This window comes from Suncus etruscus, chromosome 13 (genome assembly GCF_024139225.1).
Source record: "Suncus etruscus isolate mSunEtr1 chromosome 13, mSunEtr1.pri.cur, whole genome shotgun sequence".
Lineage (NCBI taxonomy): Eukaryota > Metazoa > Chordata > Mammalia > Eulipotyphla > Soricidae > Suncus > Suncus etruscus.
Window position 1 is genome coordinate 60,438,619 of NC_064860.1, and position 24,870 is coordinate 60,463,488.

Genomic DNA, 24,870 nt, shown 5'->3' on the forward strand with positions numbered 1-24,870 from the left:
TTGGCTGGCTATTGTGAATTCACTATCTGTTCCCCAAGTTTTTCTTTCTTCTTCCTAAACAAAGGGCAGACCTTTGCTAGCTTTCCAGGCATTGAGGAGACATTTAGGCATTGTAGTAAAGTAGTGACATGTATTTGCCTTTGACTCAAAATAAACTTTGAAATGTTCCCTAAACCAAGCGTTTTTAAAGGGGAGGGGAAGACAGTTCTGAAAACTGAGAATAAGTGTCCATGTGAATATTTTTGTGAATATGGTTTTTGAAAACACTATAACACCTAAAGTGCAACATGACTTATCATTTATTAGAGAAGCAGGAGACAAGAGCGCCCATAGTTAAGCTTTATTTATTAGAAGCAATCTTTAGTAACACAAGTATAGGTATGCCAATATTGGTATATTTATATTTTCAAAAATAGACTACACCCTTAACCATATTTTCCATAGTGTACTGATAAAATTTAAAGCTAAAATTGAGACTTGGTAATTCCCTTCAAGGTGTGGGTGAACTGCACTCCCTCCAATAACCAAGTCAGAGCCTGGGGAGCTTCGGAAGGGTTAAAGTTTTGCCTGTGACACTGAAATTGAGGCCAGCTGTAGGTCATATTCACGTCCCAGTCACAGGAAAATGAACCTGTGAGACAGAACCTAATTATCTGCTAAACCAAAAGCCAGTCTCAGTTCAATAACTTACGACAGAGCTTGCAGCCAGATATAGTGTTACCATGGCAACGCTGGAAAAAGCTCCACTGTGGTTGAGAAAACGGAGGAAGAGAAGGAGACAGTAACCCTAAAAGTGCTGCAGCTCGTTTGATCTTGGACAAGTGACTCTGCCCGGGAAAACCTGGTGATTCTCTACATGCCGGCCATTGTCAATTCACTTTAATACTGCTAAGATTCACAAAAAGAACAATTACAATGTCCTCTGGGCTGAAAAAAATAATCCACAAGTAAATGGCTAACAGGAATTCATTTGGAAGAGAGCAGACATAAGCTTCCTCTTTTTCTTCTTCCCCTATAGTCTCTCCAAATACAAATAAAGCAGAAGTAAAGGCTAAGGATTCTTGACTTTAATCATCCTAATGAATAACTTTTCTGTCTATGAAACTCAAGTAATTCTATATCCTTGTATTTCCAACCTATTTCTACGTATTTTTTAGAAAAAAAATGGGGGGGGGGCGTTAAGGAATATTTGCCTTTTAAGCAGTAGGAGTAGAACTAAATGATAGCAGAGAAATAATTTTTCTTTGTGAACTCTGTATAAACTTTCAAGTGATGTTATTTCCTGGAATGTTGAGCTAAGAATTAAACATTAGAGGGAGATAAGCCCTGCCAGGTGGGTCATTTTTCTTCTTGCCAGTTTATCTTTGTAGTTCTTTCTGGAACAGCATTGAATTTCTGAATTCAGGAGATGGTATAGTTTTTGCATTTGAAAACTTCAGGAGCCAGTTATCATGAATATCTTGAAAATAAAATCCCACTGAAAATATTAGCAGAAGAAACAAGAACTTGTTATATAGTCATATGCACTCAGAGCGAGAACAGAGGAGCCTATTACTTTCGTTTTCTTTCTTTCTTTTTTAATCTTTCCCAATGGAGTCAAATCATACTAAAGCCTGTCAGCTGCAATTACCGGATTTCAACATATTTGACAATTTTGAGATGTCATTAATGATGTAATAAGACATATCTAGTATATAATGCTATCACTTGAGCTTAGTATTCCATTGTAAAGCTAAATTAGAATCTCCTAGATATATGTGGAAATAAATAGATATAGAACAGTTCCTTTATTTAGTCTAACTAATTCATTAAACACTGAGTTTGGAAATTGTAGAGGAAGGAATGAAGATTTGATTAATATCCTTTTCATAAGTATGAATGACTTTGCAGTAATGCCAATGCAAAAACACAAAATAAAAAGTTGGTTTCTTCTGGGAGAAATATGACTAATAAAGTAGCCTAAAATTTGCCAATATATTAAAGTCACAAATGATTGTTTGAATTTTTTAAATGTTATACCTTTTAACAACATTTCATCAGACCATGTTCCATAATATTTTCAGTATATAATTATTTAAAAATGAAAATATACGATCTCTCATGACTTTATACTACTTTCTAGATACAAGAAAGAATTAGAATTGAAAGATGATAAAAGGAGGGGCAAAAAAGTAACATCAAAGGGAAAAAGAAAATTTCAGATATATTTCTAGTAGAAGTAATTTAACTTCTGCTCCTGACATTAACTAAATTTATTTACAAGTTAATAGAGCCAGAAATATACCCCTTTCTAAGATAGATGTTTTGGATATCTAATTATTAAAAGGAAATTTTTTGTTGAAAAGATGCCAACAATAGAGATCAATACACTGTCTCGTTCTTGTTACTTTTAATATAAATAAGGTTTTCTTCTCTACACTTAAATGAATTAATTAATTTGAAAAGAAAATAAAGCAATTTTATCAGAAAACATCTGAAAGAGCTATTGATTCGAATGCTTTTACATTTCAGCCTTATCACACATGATTAGCTTGCAGATATGAGCTCAATAATGATGCAAAGCATGAGATTTCATTGGATTGTCTATTCCACTTAAATTCCCAGGAAAGATATTGGAAACATGACAAAGAAATAAATAACACTTTTATATATGGTGTTCTTTTATTTTATGATTCTAAAAATATATGTTAATATTTTAAGTAGCATAATCTTTCCTATAACAATTTATCACCATTTTCTTTAGCACCATCTACTATGCCTGTATTCTGTAGATAGGTATACATATGTGTCTTTTTATTTCAATTAAATTATATGTCAAACATTCATAAGTAAATATATCGCTCTCCAGCAATTTTGGAAGGAAGCATATGTTCTCTCTCCAGCATTTAGGTACTCTTCAATTATAGCCTAAAATACAATAAAATTTCAATTAAAAATAAAGTTCTTTGTAGCTGATCCTAACATACTAATCAAAATTAAGTTTACAGTTTTAAAGTATATGTATGGAAAATGTTCTAAAAAGTGTCTTTGACTGAATTTATAAATAAATAGGCCCTTTATCTTCAAAGGATCACATGCTTCATTATTTGTATATAAATAAAATGATATGGTCTTGATAAAGTTTAAAAATATAAATGGAATTGTATATTACACTTTAATAAACTACTTCACACATATAAGTTAACAATTTTCTGTTTGTCAATTTACTCAGCAGAAAGCAAAAGGAAAATGTAGAAATAGTTATTACTCTGATATTTTTAAATGTTTGGGATATTTTAGAATTTTAGAATATATAAACAATTAGTATATAAGATAACACTTCACATAGTTTTTTTAACTTACTAAATGTAGTTGGGTTCTTCTATTTCTCATTAAAGTTTGCTAATATAAACATGTCTCTTTGGGCACTGCTCTTTTCCCTCTAAAACCTTCATGAAATTCTTCTCTCAGTATTAAAACAATATAAATTTGTTAACAGACAGCCAGGTTGTTAAGACTCTACCATTAGTTGTAGTTGGTGTTTTGTCTACTATGAAACTCCACTATATTGTCAAGCTTTGTCAGATATTTTTTTGATGTTTCTTAAAGATGTGAAACTTCTCCGGATTTATTCCATCCTTTTTTGAAAAATTACTTTGGAGAAGTTTTATATTCTAAATATTGTATTTATAGTCTATTGTATTAGATTCTATATTTTTATATTCAACAGTTTTCAATTTCTACAGCCACCTTTACTTACTCACACTCCTAGATAATAGAAATGGCCCCCAATAATCTCCCATGGAATCACAACATATCTTTGAATACATTTATATAAATGCTATTTAAATTAGTAAAAAGGGCATAAAAGGAAATTCAGTAAAACACATGAGTACGTAGTTAAATAAATACTCAATAGTAAGATTATTGGCACTGATTAAACCAAAATATATCAGGAATATATGACATTTATCAATTTAAGAGAAAGTTATCAATGATTAGGAAAATATTGAATGCTATGCAATGATGGAGAGATAGAGAAAATATGAACACTTCTCTCATATGATAACTGGCTCCTAGTTCAATAATTATGGTCTCATGGTACATGAGGCTGCCAAGTGCACAAACCAGTTGTGCTCAGAGGCCCTGCAGGACTGGAAACTACACCAAGGGTTTCCATATGCTGCCCAGCCCTCTGAGTTATTTCCCCAAACCTGAGAGAATGATTTATAAGTTTAATGTTTATTTTTTTAGTAAGGGCTACACTTAAAAGTTTTAGAGGAGCATGTATGTGTTACCATTTGAACCATAGCCCAACCTCTCAGAAGTATTTTTAAAGTTATGTAATCAGTTCAAAATGTTTGAGTGTTTGGCATCTACATATTTCTTCTATAAATCCATCATTCATTATACCACAGACCCATACACTGAAAGAGGAACCAAGTGATATCTGATGCTGGTTTGTCTACAAAAGGATTATTGCACTTCTTGCCCTTCTAGAGCAAATCCTAGTGTCACCTGATAGCCTTTTCTTTCTTGACAGTTTGAATTCCTATATATTATGCTTATAAATTAAATTCCCTTTATCATAGTTATAGATTTTTTCAAATGGACCACTTCCCTTTTATATAAATTATCCTTCATAATATACAACTGTAGTGGCTTTTATATTCATTGAGTAACAGTTTATAAATACCATAGATTTCCTTCACTAGGGACGTGAAAATTCACTCAAAATATTTCTTTTAATAGTATGGAAGTTTTAATAGTATGGAAATTTTGAATCTCAAAGAACAAGGAATATTTGGATTCTAGATTAGAAATCTCAAGTTCTTTTTATTTCCTCTTTTTCTTTCTTTGTCATAATATTCTCCAATATCTTTCAGTTTAACATTATATACCCAACTCTTTATCAATTTAAATATATTAAGCTATGAATTTTTATTAAAATATTATACCCATACAAGAGAGAGATAGTTAGTACATGGTTAGCCTTTGTCTTGTATGCTGTGCACTATAATTTGATACCCAGCACTACAATTGGTCTTCTGACAACTGTTAGGTCTGACCCATGGAAGTACAAGGCAAGGAATAAACCCTGAACACTGCTAGGTGTAAACCAACTCTTCACCACCAAAGATAAGTGCTCTTGAGAGGCATGGGCTCTACTCAAAATCTCTGAGTAAAAGTTTACAAATTAGAAAAAGTATTGTACCTCTATAACACTTTATGAGTAATTATCATAAATCACTTGGGTTGAGATCTTATGCTATACTGAATACAAAGATGCATTTAACGTCTTTATCTTTGCAGTTGTCCAAGAACTCTAAAATTTTCTAAAGGCAATGGAATGAAAATGTATATATGATATTCACAAGCTTATTTCAGTTCACTGTCAAGTAAGAATTTTCATCAATATGCTCCCCATTAAAAAACAATGAAAATATAACTAATTTCTGTTTATGTATAGCTGCACATGTAGCATATTTCTCTTGACCCCAAGAACTGTCATTATCTTTGCTAGAATTGATTACTATTTGTCTTAGGCCATAGACCATCTCACTTCAGTATTCTCTGTAAGTTTTTCTTGAATTACAACCATTAAAGCAAATCCTTCTTCTTGAATAGTCATACAATTTTTGGATTGTCTCTGAATTTGTCACATTTTAATAGTTTTTACTTTTTATAAAAATATATATTACACAAAAAGGTGTGATTATTTTATTTTGTATTTTACACATGCCTAGCATCAAGTTCTTTAAATCTAAGTTTCCGTTTTGGGAATAAATAGGTCAATAAAAATTACAGAGTTGAGAGTTTCCTATTGTACATTTCTGCAACATTACTTTTAAGGCATTATACAACAAAATGATTGATGAAGGTGTCATCCCGTTTATAAGTGATGCTTGGGATAAAGTTTAAACCTAAAAATGAAGATTATAAAAGCAAGTCACTTAGGCGCTGTGTTTATCTTTCCAGATCGAACAAAGTAGAGAGAGGCATTATCAAAATTCTTCTTTAATAACTAGTCTTAGAAAATTCAAAACTCACTAGCCATTGTAGAATAGGAGAGCAACAATTCTAAGGAAGCAGTGGCCAGAGTAGTAGTACAATAGTTATGGCATTTACCTTGCACATGGTTGACCACAGTTTGATCCCTGGCATCCCATATTGTTTCCCTAGCCTGCCAGGAATGATTTCTCAGTGCAAAGACAGCAGTATTCCCTGAGCATAGCTGGCTGTGGACCCAATACAAACAAAACAAAACAAAACAAAACAGAGACATTTCTTCCTTTCTACTGTTTTAAGCACAAGCATTCTACCAAAGATGGAAAATCTTATAACATTATAGAGTAGGTAAATATAATTTTAAATATAGAACAACCAAGTTCCCTAAAGAGCTAAATGGAACATTAAACATAAATGGTGTGTGTGTGTGTGTGTGTGTGTGTGTGTGTGTGTGTGTGTGTGTGTGTGCGCGCGCGCGCGTGCGTGCACTACTTGGCTTGAATTGTAAATAAAAGGAAACAGATTTCCAAGAATACAGCTCAATGGACTAAAGCACATGTCTGGAATGCTTAGAACCCAAAGCTCAAGTTTCAATACCCCAAACCCCATCTCTTGCTCATTTGGGTGTCATTATTAAGCCTCATTTTCACCACTGGTGTGGTCTTAATGGGTCCAGACATCACTGAGCCAAGACAAGGTATCTGTTGTGGCCCCTTTTAGTATTAGCCCCAAAAACACTGAGTTGTGAAATCAAGAGTGAACCAACAGGTCCACATAACTTGATGAATGTGGTCAGTTATGGTGCCTGGATCCCCTGAGAACTCTTGGGAGAGCTTCTCCCTTCAAACTGAGGAGACTTTGAGACTATAGCTTCCTATAAATTCCCGTTATTATTCAAAAATTCTAAAATATATAAGCCTGCTTTTCATGCATAAGAAACAGAAAAACACTTTTTAGAGAAGTATGTGTTCTAAAGAACACTTACCTAGAGAAGTCTAAGTCTGATACCTATTTGTGTGAAGTTTAAAACTACTCCAGAAATGACATTAAAACTATTAATGCATCACCATAAAAATAAAATTGAGATTATTGGCATTTTTTCTTACAAACTGAACAGAGATTTTTACAAATTTAGAATGAAAGAATGTTGCTATAGAGATATCACATAAAACATTATAATAATTCTCTGATAATCATGAAAATCTCAAATAAGTCTCAAGAACAAACAATAAAATCTTGAAATAGTAAGCCAAGATTTGTGAAATGAAATTGATTTCCACTCAAAACAGATCATTTCCTTTTCTTGAAAATGTCAAAATGTCAGCCTTGGCTAAGATTGTGTTTTAGGACTAAGACAAAGTGATAGTTGCTGTTGATTGTCTGGAGTCATGGTACAATGTCTGGAATAGTTGCCCTTTCCAGAAATAGCTTTTCTTGCCCAATAAGAAAGTTTAACTAAAACCTTGATTCACCCTCTCTATCTTGATAAGGAAATGATAAAATACAATCTAGAAGATTTACTTTATGGGAAATAAGCACTGTGGGAGAAAGTAGATAACATAGTTTCATAGACTAACTTACATTATTTATGACAATCTATATTTCAGACACTTGAAAAAAATATTCATAAGTGAAGCATAAACAAATATTCCAAGTATAACAACTTATTTCAATATACTTGAAATCATAGTATAATTTGTGATTTGATTAATTAAGAAGAATTATAAATTTTAAAATTTATATATTGTGGCAATGTTCATCTACATCACATACACAAAACCTAAAATTGTTTTGCATTAGAATGATTTTGAATTAGAATGATTATATATTATATTAAGATAATAATAAATAAATCATTTTCTTGTTGAGGAATATCCCTAAATGATAACTCTAAGAGCAGAATATTTAAAACTTCCCAGCCCATTCCATAATAAATAGCAGGGGTATTCTTCTGTTTATTTTTTACATGTATGTAAATATGATTTTATGAATTTACATCTAAAGTTTTAAAATTTTTTCAAACTAAATAAAGAAATGGACCAGAGCCAGTAGTGCTCAGTGATTTCTCCCAGCTCTTACATGCAGGGATCACTCCTGGAAGTACTCGGGGGACCATATAGGGTTCCTGGCATCAAACTTAGGTCAATGTTATAACAATCAATGCCCTACCCACTATACTTATCTGTAGCCCAGAAATGAAACATTTTTTAAGAATAATAATAAACTAAAAAGTAATAATATGATTATATACAATATAGTGACTACAGCTAATATTGTACAAAACTATGGAAGTGGCGAAAAAGTAAACATGAAAACATTTCTTAAAAAAATAGAACTATTATGATGAATATTAATTAGGAGTTATATATAGTCATTATACTAATATACATCTAAAACTCAGATAATGTCATATCAATTGTATCTGAGTAAAAGATGGAACAACAAAATGTTCTCTAACACTGGAAGTTAAAAGTAGAAAAGTTAAAAAATGGATCTATCGGAATGACCTAAACATACTGTGACTGAGTAGACACTGGAAACCAAATAAAAATCACCATCTCTTCTTCAGCCGACTCCTATTTTTAATAGTTCTAAATAATTTTAAAAGGTCACATTCCTAAATAAGTGCAAATGCTGATTTCCTGAAGCATACCATATAGTAAATGATCATGGAAATGGTTAAGAAAACATAATTAATCTTCATGATACGCAGCACTGAGATTTGCTGCTGCAGGTGATTTATAGTGACTATGCTATACAGAGCCATCTGGGCTGAATAACTTTATGATTGCCTAACCGCCAAAGGCTCCACTAAAGTGCACTGAGATGAACATGTCTGGCAGACCCCCATACAATAACACTATACTTAATGATTGAGAATTTCAAAGTTTAAAGTCCTGATTTTCCTTTTCCTGGTTTGGAATTGTTTTCAGCCTTTTTTAGACTGACACTAACCTTGCTAGCTAATTGTCTTTCTCTATCTCCACACAACTGTGCAAACTTAGTAAATCTCACTTGGATAGAAAAATAGCTCTATCATACTTTTATCATACTTTTATCATAGCTCTATCTATCCAATGGGACCAATAGAGTTTTTTGAAAAAGAGAAATTGATGTTGGAATACAGAGAACTTTTTTTAAATATTTTTCCTTTTTTGGTTTTTGGGCCACACCTGGTGAAGGCTCAGGGGTTACTCCTGACTATGCACTCAGAAATCGCTCCTGAAATTGCTCTTGGCTTGGGGGACCATATGAGGGGATTAAACCGATGTCTGTCTTAGGCTAGCTTGGGCAAGGTGGATGCCTTACCACTTGTACCACCACTCCGGCCCCAGGAATACAGAGAACCTTTTAATTATTTTTCTTTCTGAAATCACAAGTTCTTAAAACAATGCATGAGTCTAGAATGCCAGCTGCTATTACATAGAGTCCACCTGAGATTAAAGTCAACACCAGGGCCTTAGAGGAGGTAGTGGGAGAGATGAGAAAAGAAAAGAGAGGGAGAGGCAAAGAGGATCTGGGTGAAATAGGACATACAGTGTGAGCAAAAGAGAAGGAGGACAAGATAATGTATATACTGATTCCATTTTTCCTTTTTTCTCTTTTGGTTTTTGGGCCATACCAGCGACATTCAGGGGTTACTCCTGGCTGTGCATTTAGAAATCGCTCCTGGCTTGGGGAACCATATGGGATGCCAGGGGATTGAACTGAGGTCTCTCCTAGGTGAGCTGCAAGCAAGGCAAATGCCCTACCACTACACCACCTCTCCAGCCCCATATTTTGTCCATGCAGTATAAGATAGTTTTGATTTTTTAGTTACCCAACATAAAATTGATTTTAAAAATATTAGTAATGGGGCCGAAGAGATAGCATAAAGGCAAGGAATTTGCTTTGCAGGCAGAAGGACGGTGGTTCAAATCCCAGCATCCCATATGGTCCCACTGTGCCTGCTATGGGTGATTTCTGTGTGCAGAGCCAGGAAGAACCTCTGAGCGCTGCCGGGTGTGACCCCCCCATAATAACAGTAATGTACTAAACAAGCTAAAATGATTTTCTTTCTTAGATTTCTTGACTGAAAAATATAATATCAATAGATTCTAAACACAGTTAAACCTTGAATATCCCTGTTCACTTAAGAAAAGAAACCTTTATAGTCATTATATTTGCAGAGAAAAGGCCAAGTCATATAGGATACACATAGGTAAAACAGGAAGAATTAATGCCAAATTTCAGGATTTATGAGAAGGCAATTCACACAAAAGAGGCAATAAAGTATTGGGTAAATGAGAAACATTTTTGTATATTATAAACTACTTAAGAGCAGAATTGTCCTCTCTTTTCTATAATTGGCATGCAGAAGACATTTAATAAATTGTTTTATAATTTTTGAACTTGTGGAGCTGAAGTGATGTCACAATACTGTCTGCATCATAGGAGTGCACCTCTCATAGAATGTGCACTCAGTGACTTCCATGACCAAAAATCAATGAGCAAAGTTGGATAATAGTTTTCTTACCTAAACAATGTAAAATAATATTCACTTGGTGCATCTTAGATGTTAGTAAGCAGGGCTAAGACTTTTACTTGGATTATATGATAGGTCAGTTTTGTAGACCTATTAAAATACTGAATAAAAATATCATTGAAACTAATGAATAGTTTTAGCATTAAGACACATGCTTGTTTTGAATGAACGTGGCTTAATCTATGGCATCACATCATGAACATTAGCACCTCCAGGATTGACCCAGGAGAAGAGGGTCAGGATAGTGCCCTGAATATCACTGGGCCTGGCCTAAATATCTCCTACAATTAACACCAGACAAAAACAATCAAGCAATCAAGCAAGGAAACATAAAAAAGAAGATTAGTTAATTAGAAAAATATGACTTAGGGTACACCTGTATATTAAAGGTAATAATGACTTTTATCATTAAGCATCTAATATCTATATTCATGAATCTGACATTTCTCTAAATAGTGAATGAAATTTGAAATCAAATTTTGATCAAGTCTTGATTACTATGGTGGTTTCATGTATGAATCAGTTTTCATTCTTCAAGCATTTTTTTATTTCCAACTTTTATTTGCACATTAATGTATGAAATAATGAACCAGTAGCTTTTTTATGATAAAGTATGATTATAAACTGTCAAATTCATGTGGGCTTGATTCTTAAATAATTCTCCAGGATGGCAAAACAAATGTGCCTCTAGAGGGTTACTGTTTATAATTTCTTTACAATTTATAATCCCTGAGGTAAATAATGATGATCTTTCTCTAATATAATTTGTTACTTTTAAGAGAAGTAATTAGGAAAAAATGCTGCTAGGAATTATATTCCTTAGTCAAGGTTGAACTAGACTTAAATAAACATTATAAATGTACTTTTATTCTCAATATTAGGACTAATAAAAAATTTTCATAGATGTTGGTACTGCTTCTAGACTCACAACAATTATAGATAAGGTATTTAGAGTGTTTTCTAAACTAGATAAATTAGAAATATTTTTGATTTTTTCAAAAATTTGTCAACAGAGAACTAATATTATTTAATCAACATTTGTTCTTTTCGAATTTGATCACTTTACTAGATTTTATATTGAAATAATATAGCGTTATGTTTCAAGTTTGTTTAACTAAAAATTACTATATATTAACAAATTCACTAGCACTATGTCATCAAAAACCTGCCCTATACCAAGTTTATGAATAGTCTTTTCATTTCAATTTTTTAACTTCTATTTGGGCTTCTTTACTCTTTAAAATAACATCTTTATTTAAGCACTATGGTTAGAAATATGTTTGTAGTTGGGTTTCAGTAATGGGGGTCATTGGTGGCAGGATGGTTGCACTGGTGAAGGGGTTGTACTTTTTTGGAGATTTATTTTCTAAATGTTTTTTACATTCATTTAAAATGATTATAATTCATAGAATGATAGCAAGGAGATAAACTACAAAGAATATATGAATAGTTTTCAAAAAAGGAAGAATACATCTGTTATGGTATGTCTAAATGAGGGGAAAAATACTTCATCTCCTGGTCTTATGTATGAATTTGGGTGATTTTAGTCTGTATACTAGGTGGTCCTCACTTGAGCACACCCTATGGAAAGAAAACACATTCCCTTTGAATATGAGATGCAGTTCTTTTGAGATCCTGTTAATCATTTTTTTTCTCTTCTCTAATTGAAAAAGTCACCACAGAAATTAGAGTACAAATTTCATTATTGTGAAAGAACCTTAAAAGTTGACATGTCTTTGAACAATTGTTTCAGAAATCCTTTTTTAAGTACATTTTCATTTTCTGGCATGGCTTGAATTGAATTCTAAACTTTCTGCTGCTTGTCTTCTAAGCCCCTCTGGTGAATTTAAATAGGCTTCCCTATATATATTGTACATTCAAGAATTCTTTGTTGTAAGGCCTACCCTGCTTTATTATTAGAAGGCTGCCTCGGAAGTCCAGCAGCCAGTTTGTTTTCTGCCATTAATAAAGAGTCTACATCCCCCAACCCCCATTTCTTTGAAGAAGTTGAAAAGGCTCCATGTTGGGTGGAGGGGGGCAGGAAGACAGAGAAAAGTGAGAGGAACCAACTGTGGTGTAATCCCCCAACAACAACAAAAAAAGGTTGTCTAATGTAGAAATCTCAGCAAGGTTTACAATTGCACAGGCTAAGTTTTAGGATGATGTGTAACACAGCAATAACTAAGAACTCAAATATGACAAAAACAACATTTAAAAAATTTTAACACCAATTTTTCCATTGGCTACTTTCAACACTACCCAAATTTCATAAAGATGATATTTGAACATTAAAAGCACTATTAACACTTAAATTCTAATTTCTTAAAATCCACAGATAAATATAGAGTTTCAGTAAGACCTACCAATTTGAATGTATAAAATAGGGCTGTTGATTCATGGCCTAGAAAACATTAATTCAAAAATCAAGGAAAGATGAATCCATAGAATAGTCACAGGTTTCACAAATCATCACACACCTAACAACAGAGAGGGAGAAACTTTTTAGAAAAGAGTAATGGTTAAATCTACCTACACACAATAAAATCAAACATACACTTATAAGGTCAAGGTGATACATAGACATTATTATTATTATCATTGTCATTCAGTTGAACAACATATAGCTCACAGTCATTTAACCATTGCTTATTTAGAAATTTTTAAGGTAAAAAACTAAGTCAAATTACCTTTACCAACAATTCTTATTTTACTGTAAAGTAATTGTTGACTTTAATATTATCCATAAGATATATCTGGAAATAGTTGATTGGTCATATAAAAACCTAACTACATAATATTATATTTACTTCATTTCTATTATCTTCAAATTTAACTTTCTTTTAAGCTCCACCAGTAAAATATTTTATACAGAATAATATTACTGGCTAGCCATAAACTTTCTATGATAAAGAAACATTTAATCTAGGCAAATAAAAATGAGATGGGGAAAGAAACATTCAATGAAACATGAACTAGCTCATTGGAAAAAAGTGTGAATAGTTTTATGGTGATATATTAATTTTTATTTTGTATATATGGACTTTTTAAAGTGGACAATATACAGAATAAAACAGGCACTAATAGCTCATTGTGTTTGTTCATTCAAAGATATGAATGAACTAAATATGAAGCCAACAGAGTTCCTATCAATACCTAGGATTCTGCATACTAATTATTCATTTTCAGAAATACATCAAAATGTCTGTTTTAAAAATGCTTACAATAGTCCCAAAATTTAGAAGAGTTCTGTCTTTTATAAACTTTGTTTTTTCTTTGCAAATACAGTCTTAAGGAGCAGTGTATTTAGAATGCTAAGTCAAAAGTCTAGTAAGACATTAAACAAAAGAATCCAAGTACTCAAATGATGCCTGCATATTCTGCCTATCGAAATGTAGGCTGCACTGCAAGAGTACATGGGAGAAAAATTTGGGCGTTAGCTAACCCTTTATGTACTGCTTTTCTCAAAACTCAGTCAAACATGACAGCCTGTAATACCATTTACATTTTTATCAGATGAATTAGATCAGGCCTAGACATGCGTACTAGCATGACCATTTGAGGAGGAATTTAAGGTAGTATATACCTTTACAATTTAATTACTAATTAATTGTACTGAAATCCTCCTGAGATACACATTCCTCTTCTAGACATTATTATTGTAATCTAATGCTTCAAATACTTAGGGATTTTGCTATACCTCTTTTAAAGCTATTGGACTACTGAAGTGTTAAGGACTTTTACACTTAGAAAGATATTGATCCTATACACCTTGAAATGAAATATAATCATATATAGATTTGGCAATATTCCAGAAGTGGTTGTTTTGATGGATCCTAAAAGGCTTCAAGAAAAAGCATGCTAGAAAACTGATGTCTTTTTACAGAGATTAGAAGTTTCAAAAATTTCATATCAGAATACTCACAGAGCAATGCAAAAGAGACAAAGGGAAAATTTACACATCCTTTCAGTCTCTGATAGATGTATAAGGTGAGTGACAATATGTATTTTTTAAAGGAATTGAAAGCTCACAGTAGATTAGCAAATCATGTGAGAAGGAAAAAAAATCAAAGCAGGACTTAGTATATTTATGTAAAACAGGGATTTGCTATTTCAAAATGAAAATGTAAAATAAACTAGTGTCAGAAAAGGGGTGATTCCTCATTTCCACCGCATTGAGCAAGCTTGCATCGATAGCAGACAGCCTTTAATATATGCGTCTGGCTCAGCCTGGTCTCCCAACCAGGAAGCCATCGAATTGTTAATATCACTGCTTTTTTGGTATGCAACACACATCATTTTCTCACTCTTTGTTGTAGATCTCTCCATTTATTTTAAGCTTAGTACGATTTTATTTTCTAAATCATATTTGACAGTCCCTAAACAATATTATCTGGTGACAGTAGGCTATAAATGCAGGAAAAGTGCACCGATATATTCATATACAGCACAACGTATTTTATATAAACAAAAGTCACCCACATAAATGACTACTCACCTTTATGGTGTAAAAGAAAAGCTTTTTCAGTGATGATCTCAGAAAAGACAGTTCAGATACTGGGAGTAAAGCAGAGAAGCTCAAAAATGCACAAAATTGGTAAATAATTCATCTTTTAAATATGTTTGTGGGGAAGATAAACATCATTGCATTTTCAATTCTGTACTTGTGTCCTGCCTTCAGTAAAATCTGGCATTGAAACAATAGCTTTTTCTGTTAACAGGATCGCCAATACACATCTTATCTTTTACATTATTTTGGAACTCAATTGATGGAACATCTTTAATATACTATTACTATGTTAAAAAAGGTATGTGTCATCACACACTTAAGTGTGAAATTGTATTCTATAAGGAGTTTCTGATTCATTGTGTAAATGGTGCTATTGACTAGAATCAAGTTGCTGTGCACTTGTAGTCACACACACATAGATATTTCTAGTAAGAAGTTTATATTATTAAAATATTTAATTACAATAAGAATAAAGTTAAAATAAATAACAAATGAATACTACAATATTACTGTTTACACCCATTCACTTGAACTTTTAAAGCACAGCATATATTCTTATACACATACAATTAAGTATTCCAATTCTCGATAAATAAGATAAAATATTATTAGATTAGATTATAGAGGTATGTGGATACATGCTAAAACACATTATTAGTGCATTATACAAGAGAATAATCTTTCTATGATTATTATATAGATTTTTCTTCAAAACAATATCACTTGTGGTGATTTGTAATTAAGATAAAGCTATAACAAATGCAACAAAAAGGTGAGCAAAGGCTCCATATAGTATCCTAAATACTTTGATAATTTTATTTTAATAATGCAGCATACACATGTTAATTTATAGTGCATATAAAGTCATATAATTTAAAATGAAATCATTTTGTTTCTTCTATTATAAAGTGCCTCTGACCTCCATATTGGATAATAATATTTAAAACAAAATATTTAATTACTTTTATACTGATTCTATTCCAAATATTCCTGTGGCATAATATTGGCAATACTGTTCTAAAATGTAAAATCACTTTTAATGAAAGGAGTGCCACTTACAAAACTAACATTCTTATAATACTAAAAATGTACTTCATATTCATACCTAATAAGTGAGTCAGAGTATTCTAACTTGATGAACAATATATACTCATTTAACCCCAATATATACTCATTTTTGTCTCATGACATATGCAAAGTAAAATGTAAAAATTAAAAAGTACCATCTATTTCTTATTTATTTAACATGCTTAAATAACATGTCCCACTCTTAAACTAATATGCCTCTTTATAAGAACATATTTAAGTACTTTGTCTTGTTAAAAGAATAAGAAAAACATTAACAATAAAAAACACATATCAACAGCAATCTTCTTATATCAATAGTAAAATCAAATAGGGTCACTAAGAAGATTGCAAATCATATTGCTAGGCCTCAAGGATGTTTATAGTCATATATGTACATATTCTGAGCCATAGTTAAGTGAAGGCATATAGAATTTACTTAAAAGCCAATGTATATATTGATATGCAACAAACAACTGTATAAATATAAACCACTCTTTATTATTAACTTAAGAAGTATACTTTCGCAAGATTAACCATTTTAAAATATACCAAAGACACTTGTGTTTTAGTTTTGCTTCTTACAGTTACTGTTTTTTTAATAATCATTAAAATAGAATATACATGCTATTTTAGTGCAACTCTGTAATAGCTTCTGAAAATATTATTTTGGGGGTGGGCTATGATGAAAACATTGCTTATTATAAAGAAGATCATTGTTCTTTTCTCCTAGGCAGAATCTATGTATGTTCTTTTGTTCTGGTGGTAACTGCAGACAATCAGTAAGGTCCAAAGCTGCTGGTTCCCCTCCGCCTAGGTCCCAAGAGCCTGACTTGTGATGTTACTAAAATACCTCACAAGTTAGGGTCTCAGGGACTAGGAAAAGTCTGGTTTCTTGCAGTAGAATTCTTCTTCCAGTAATCAGATTATCTTAAAAATTACAGATGGCTTCTGATAAACTTTTTCCCTCTAAATACTAATTAAAATACATACGTAAAATATATGATATCTTAAACAGGATAAGCTGAATATTTACCAATACCACTTATAGACTAACCAAGACCTTAACTAATGAATATGAGAAACAATGCAGACAATGAATACGTGAGCAATTTCATTAGATCCAAAGAGAGATTAAAAATGCGTTAAACTGTTTTTAACAGATATGTAAAGCAACATGGTAGCCTCTATTACATTAACGAATGCTTATATACCAACTGATGGGACCTTAATTGAAATTTCGCTTTCCGATACACTTTATACAGCACAACTGTTTAGGTGGGCCCAGGACATAAAACAATTTAATATGATTTAAATATATACTGTTGCATCTATGTATAAAACAAAAACTTTTATTTTTCATGTCATAATTGAATACCTCTGAAGCTTGCTTTTTCTCTTTGTATCTCCAAACTATTCAGGCAGCAAAGTATTTCCATGCATACTCTGTAGCTATTTGAGCAATGCCACTTAATAAACATGTAACTTAAAATTCTGGAAACATCGGAAGAAAAAAAAAAGGATTGTCTTTCTTAATAATTGCATTAGAAAGCTCAATACTTTTTGAAAATATACAATCCCAATCCTGTATATTCACTGAATCTCCTCCGATCTTTTAGCCTTGGTTGTGGTTCAAGAACAGAACTTGTACTTTAGGAATGATCCAAGGTTTAATATCAGAGAAAACAGGGTAAAACAATCAGACCAGCCACAACATAAAAGTCCTGGTCACAGAAGTGGAATATCTGGTTCTTCTGAAGTGGTTGATCTTAAAAGGGAAAAGAGGAGGAAGAAGAAGAAAAACAACACACAAAACGCAAAGAATTAGAATGTTTTCCTGTAGAACAGGTGAATTGTCCATTTTCAAGTCAGCTGCAAGGAAAGCTATGCTGAACAAAATATTTGCTAACTGCCCCCCTCCTCCACCCTAGTACCACACCCCTTTTTTCAACCACTGCCCCCCCACCCACTGTGCAGATTTTTCACTTCGCCTTGCAAGACTTTTTAAAATATTCTGCTCCATGATGTAATGCATCATTATATAAGATCTCTTTCTGTTTATCATTTGATTTTTCCATACTAAAGTTATGGCTTAAAAATAGTCAATAGTTTTTTTTTTTAAATCAAACCCCCAAAGCAGCAGTCCCCCCTCAAAAAAAATAAATTAAAGATATAACAGTCCATGCTTTTCCTTAAAACTGAATATGGCTTTACCCTATTTTTGACCATAGCATTCAACCAATTATTAGAATGAAAAATCTCACCCCTCCATAAATATGACATTAACATAATTATACCACCCCCATCACGGAGACCCATCCTCCTTAGGGAATACATCTGATGCTCCAAAGATGGAAATCAGTCAGATTTTTAGTTGCTCTCCAACGTACCTTTGCTTCTCACTGACTGACTGGCTTTTACCCTCCACGCACTCACACGCCACCCCCTCCCCTCGGCTAGACACGGAGGCCCGAGCACACGCGCGCGCGCACACGGGCTCACAGACACCCCGCGAGGGGCGAGGCAAAGCATCTGATGCTGACTCAGAGCGCTTCTGTGTGCAGGGGGTGGCGGCGGCGGCGGCGGCGGCGGCGGCGGCGGCTGAGATTTGCACTGGGCTCATCATTAACATGAACTCACAGTCTAGCATCCACCCTCTCCCAGACCTAAGGGACTGCAGCATTTGCATGATCTGTCACTCTAGCCTTTGCAGGTCAGATGATGGAAGGAAGAAGAAGAAGAAGAAGAAGAAAGAAAGAAAGAAAGAAAGAAAGAAAGAAAATATAAAAGTGGGGTGTGTGCTGGAGAAAGAAAAAAAAAGTGGGAAAAGCAGAGACAAGCAATTGCCTCCAGGCTCTTTCTCAGTAGAAATGCCTTATTTTTATTTATTTTTTTCTTTCCACTTTTCTACTTCCTCTTAGCTATGTCTCAGCTGTTTGACATCTTGGAGGAAATGTCTTTCTTGGGGCTCCAGGGAGCCTGTAGCCAGTCGGCCCTCCCTTCACCTTGCACTCCAGGTCCCCAACCTCCCCTCCCCTGCTCTGGATCAATAAGACAGATCTCTCCAGATGCAGATGTGAAATAGGGCGCTGACACCTTCTCAGCGTGGATCTTGGGGGGATGCAGGCAGCCAGGCTCACACGTGATGGCGAAATTAAGCCAGCAAGTGTCTAACAGTTCTAGACTTTTTATTCCCCGCCTTCCTTAATTTTGCTCCCTGGCTGCAGAAAGAGCAAAGGAGCCTTTTCTATTTATTCTAAAAGGAAGCCCTACGCAGCCCAGGAGACACATAAGTGAGTGAGAACGAGCTGTACAGATCCAGCATTTCTATTGAATCACGAACACTACATTCCCAATCAGGGCTTTAATATTTTTATTAGCTCTACTTTCATTTCACGGGACTTATAAGATCTGCCAAGATGTGAATCATCAATATGATTTACACTGTGTTGAAATTCTGAGTTGCAGGAAAGAAAGCAGCCAACAGCCTATTAGCATCACACTCTCTTCTTATTAGGAACTTTAAATAATAATAATAATAATAATAATAATAATATATTGACATTGGTGAGTTTATAAACATCTGAAATGAAGACATATTTTGAAATAGCAAAGACTGAACATGTACAAACAGAATATGGATCTGTATGCATATGCAGAAATAATCTGCAATATGCACTGCTACAAAAGGAAGGAAAATATTTGGCGGAACACAGGACTGTATGTTAACAGTGTTGCAGAACATAAAAGGCAGAATACGAGATATTCATCCAGTTCCTTTGTTCTCCCATTGTTCCCTTTAATTACAGAATGTGGTAAACTGCCTACCTTTTTCTTTCTACATGAGCAATATTTCTGAATTTCTTGCCAGACAGAGCTAGCCATTGGTTACTCTGCAGCAAACAAGAAACACAAAGGGAATCACAGTAATTCTCAAGCCAACTCTAATGCTGTCTGGTGCCGGTAGAAATTTCAGTTTACTCACACAGACAGAACCCAGCATGCAGTGCGGCACTGCAGGACCAACTTAAGTAGCAGTTTGGCAACAGATCTGTGGCGACAAATGTGAAGGACAACCATTCTCAGAGGTTCCAAAGCAAACATCACACAACCCATAATGAGAAAGCAGCATCTGCAGTAGGGGCTGTATCTCTAAAATCTGCTCCTACAGGCTCCTGATATGAAAGGAAAGGGAAAACAAAACAGAAACCCTCAAGTACAAAAAAAAAAAAAAAAAAAAAAAACACCATGAACACAAAAAAGTAGGCACCCAAAGGAAACATGAAATTAAGTACACACTCTTAGGAGAGGGAGAAAGGCAGCATGAAAAAGAATCTGCTGGGGGAAGAAAAGGGAACCTGGAGTTGGGGAGGAGGAGAGATTATGAAGAAGGGGAGGAAAGCAAAAGAGAAGAAAGAACAAAGAATCACTGAGCTCTAATGCAGCAACTAAAATATGATATCAGATTTTAAACACCCAAGAGTCAGAGAGAGTGGATAGGCTTAGAAATTAATGAAAAAAGAAATTAACACATGAATTTTCACAGCGATATGTCTGCTGACTTCCTCTTCTATAGCCATCACAAACTCAATTTACCTGGGGGCCCGCAGGAGGCAAAGTCGGGGTGATCCTTGAGTGCAAAGTCAGTAGTAAGCCTTGAACATTGGGGTGTGTGACCCAAACAACTAAAACAAAACAAAACAAAAAAAGATTCCTCTAGGGCAGGGCCACAAAATGTTTTACGGAGGGCCACAAACAGCCCGTGGGCCGCGAGTTTGAGACCCCTGATTTAAAATCTCTCTGATCAGGCCTATCTTTCTTTTTTTTTTTTTTTTGTCTTCCTTTCTAAGCTCTCCAGCATTTTCTTCCTTGGTGCTCTTTTTTTTTATACTATGTATAAATTAATGTCATAGTCTTGCTATAGCTATCAGACATAAAATATTCACTATGTTAATAATTGAACATGAGCATACAGCAAAGTGCCTACTGATATCCAGTTCTGTGAACTGTATAAGCATTTCTCTCCTACCTCTGTGACTCAAACTACAATTTCAAGTGCAACTTTTTTCTCTTTTTAATCCTTTTTTATCTCTTTTGATTGCATAAAAATACAAATACAATCACTTAAATTTATAAAAGGAATAGCTTTTAACCAAGGAACTTAGAAAATTAAGAGAAAATCTATGTTAGGAAATCAAAGAGGAAATTTTAAGAAGAATAATTACAAGTGAATTATAGTCGTGTGCATTTAAAACATTTGTATTGCCTGGCATATGCTAGTTTAAGGACTGAGGCTTTTGTCAAAACGACTGTCAGTGATCATGGAAATGCAGACCTGACTTGATCAATATTTATTTGAACAGAGATGTTGCAATCAATCAGTTCTATTACCGTTGTCATAGATATGGGTTAAGGTCTCTTGATGCTACCTTCTAATCACAAAAAATAGAACATCACTGAGCTAGACTTTGACAGTGTAAAATATTTACAAACTAATATATTTTTATTCTTCTAGTTTCACTTTAATGATACCACACAAGTATGGTTTTGCTAAAATAATAAATTTTGTTTTTATAATTGTTTTGTTAAATTTCTATAAATGTATACAAATGGTATATTAATTTAAAGGAAGAAAAAGTCACTCTAAAATATTCTGATATGTCTACCCACTATCTTAATACAAAGGCCATGGTGAGAATCATATTGGAAAACATTGGTTAGATAAAGGATAAGAAAGATGGAGAACCAAAAAATGATCTGCAGTAACAATTTGATTTCAATTTCATGGATATGTAGAATATTTTTCTTTATATTCTTTGCATATTTTGCATATTTTGTTCTACTCAGCCTACACCAAGCATGAAGTCCAATAAACCATACAAAGCTATTAAAATAAGTGGTAAAGTAAAAATTCAAAACCTCTGTCAAATCTATGATAGCACTGGGGCCAAGAGTAACTATTTTGTTATTTGCTTTGTTTTGTTTTGAGGCCACATCAGTGGAGCTCAGGAGCTACTACTGGTGTTGCACTCCAGAATTACTTCTGGTGGTGCTCAGGGACCACATAGGAAGCTGGGATTAAACTCAGGCAGTCCATATTACTGGCCCTTAAAAGTTACAAAAGCCTGATTCAAAAAATAAGAGAGGACAAAAGGAAATGGAGACACATACCCTGCTCATGGATTGGCAGAATTAATATCATTAAAATGGCAATACTCCCCAAATCACTATACAGATTTATTGTAATCCCTTTAAAGATACCTTTGACATTCTTCAAAGAAGTAGATCAAACACTCCTAAAATTCATTTGAAACAATGAACACCCACAACTAGCTAAAGCAATCCTTGGGCAAAGGAATATGGGAGACATTATTTTCCCCAATTTTAAGTTCTATTACAAAGCAATAGTTATTAAAACAGCATGGTATTGGAATAAAGACAGATCCTCAGATCAGTGGAATAAACTTGAGTATTCAGAGAATGTTCCACAGACATACAATCAACTAATCTTTGAGAAAGGGGCAAGAAATCCAAAATGGAACAAGGAAAGCCTCTTCAACAAGTGATGTTGGCACAACTGGTTAGCCACTTCCATTTTGAACAACAAAGCCATAAAACATTTTTAGTCTCATAGAAATTTTATTTGGGCAATGTTTAAACAAACACTCATTTTGGAAAACTTAAAGTATCAGTGGGTCCAAACACATTTTTTCTCAGTCTATTTCAATAGAAACAATATCTATTGACTAGTATAAGGATTCAAAATAGAATTTCCTTGACTAAATATCATCCTATATTTTATATATCTATAGTTTTAATATATATTAAATTATTTTAAGTGAAACCTGAAAAATTGATTTAAGAAAGCTGATTAAAATATAACAGAGAGCCCAGAGAGATAATACACAATTTTGCACAGGACTGACCCAGGTTCAATCCTCAGCATAACATATAATCCTCCAAATTCATCAAGACTTATCTTTCAGAACTAGGAATAAACCCTAAGCATTGCCAGCTGTGGTACAAAACAAACAAAAAAGAATAAAAAAATTAATTTTGAAGTCCAAGAAAGTCTACAAGTAATCAAAGTTTAGTTTTAGTGTCACATGGCACAGAATTTTATATTGGATACATATAATGTTATAATATAATAAAACGTATAATAATGTTACTCATAAAACTAGGGTGAAAGTAACTTTTTAAACTTCTCTATAAATTAAGGGGAAAAGTTAAGATCATTAACAGTGATGGTTAGATATTTTTTTAAAGAAATAAAATAAAGGACTGAAGATACTAGAATATATTCATTAATGGGAATGATCTGGTTGGGAATTTTCAATTAAAAGCACAAAGAAACAAAAAAAAACAAAAGTAGGTTTATATTTTGAAAAGATAACTGAGATACAAATCAGATTCTAGGGCTATTAAGAAAGATAAAACTAGAATAAATACAATTATGCTACTACTTTAAATATTTATAGTTGGATTAGAAGATGATCAGTATTTTACTCGGAAACTTTTCCACTAAGATGCAAAAGGTTTAATTGTTAACCTCAAAGGACTTATTTACCTCCCTCTTTTGCTATATTTTATAAAGAGCAACACAACTATTATGAAAAAAAATGTCACATGGATTAATCTTCTTTTCAGTGGTTATTCTTAGACTCTGTAAAGTAAATTAAATCACGGGCCCGGAGAGATAGCACAGCAGCATTTGCCTTGCAAGCAGCCGATCTAGGATCAAAGGTGGTTGGTTCGAATCCCGGTGTCCCATATGGTCCCCCATGCCTGCCATGAGCTATTTCTGAGCAGACAGCCAGGAGTAACCCCTGAGCACCGCCGAGTGTGGCCCCAAAACAAAAACAAACAAAAAAAAATTAAAGCATACTCTATTATACTTAGAAAATGTAGGGGCCAGAGAGATAGCTTGGAGGTTAGGCGTTTGCCTCGCATGCAGAAGGACAGTGGTTAGAATCCCGGCATCCCATATGGTCTCCCAAGTTTGCCAGAAGTAATTTCTGAGTGTAAAGCCAGGAGTAACCTCTGAGCATTGCCGGTGTGGACTCCCAGTAAATGTATATTACTGTAACTCATTATAACGATCCTTTTATCCCACTCATTCCCCCTCCTTTATTCTTCTTCTGCTATCCCCTATTTTGTTTTTTTCCAAGTTTGCAAGTCACTTGACAACCAGTCTGTCATTGTAACCAAAAGGGGACTGCATCTAAGCCACACAAGAGACCTAAGACTTAAAACAATCTTAAAACAAATTAAATTAGAAAGAAGAACATGAAAAGTGATGGAGGTCTTGGGCAAAAAAGTGACAATAAAGGTTACAGTGGTATAGTCACAAATAAGGAAAAATATATTTTCTCTCTCTTCCACTTTGATGATGGAGCCACACCTGGTAGTATTCAGTGATTACTCTTGGCAGGTTCAGAGAACCATATGGGTGTCTGAGGATTAAACCCAGTTTAGCTGTGTGCAAGACATGTGCCCTACTTGATAGACTATTGGATTGCTCTTTCCCCATATGTCTTGAGGATATTGGTGCATTCTTTGATATTCATCGGGAGAAAGGGCAGGTTATGGAAGAGAGGAATAACTTGGAATCCATAAAAATGATACTATATATAGTTACACAAACTGGAAATATATCTCAATGCTAAGAAGGATTTCACGTACTAATTAGAAATATTTCAGTATGGTTATGCACTTCATTAAAACTAAAAGAAAAAAGAATGCAAGGCCACATCACTCTAGTCCAAGTTCTCTTATCTTTAAA

The 24,870-nt window shown here is 33.6% G+C and overlaps 1 long non-coding RNA gene across 2 annotated transcripts; it reads right to left on the reverse strand.

Annotated features, from left to right (window-relative positions):
• Positions 1-1,163: 1,163 nt before the first annotated feature.
• LOC126025724 (uncharacterized) lies at positions 1,164-15,644 on the reverse strand. Of its 2 annotated transcripts, none has more exons than XR_007501509.1 (3): positions 15,009-15,644; positions 12,877-12,990; positions 1,164-1,477 (listed from the first exon to the last, which is right to left on the reverse strand). It is a non-coding gene; the product is annotated as an uncharacterized LOC126025724 (long non-coding RNA). The 2 variants fall into 2 exon arrangements; XR_007501510.1 differs by lacking the exon at positions 1,164-1,477 and adding an exon at positions 2,611-2,907.
• Positions 15,645-24,870: the final 9,226 nt, after the last annotated feature.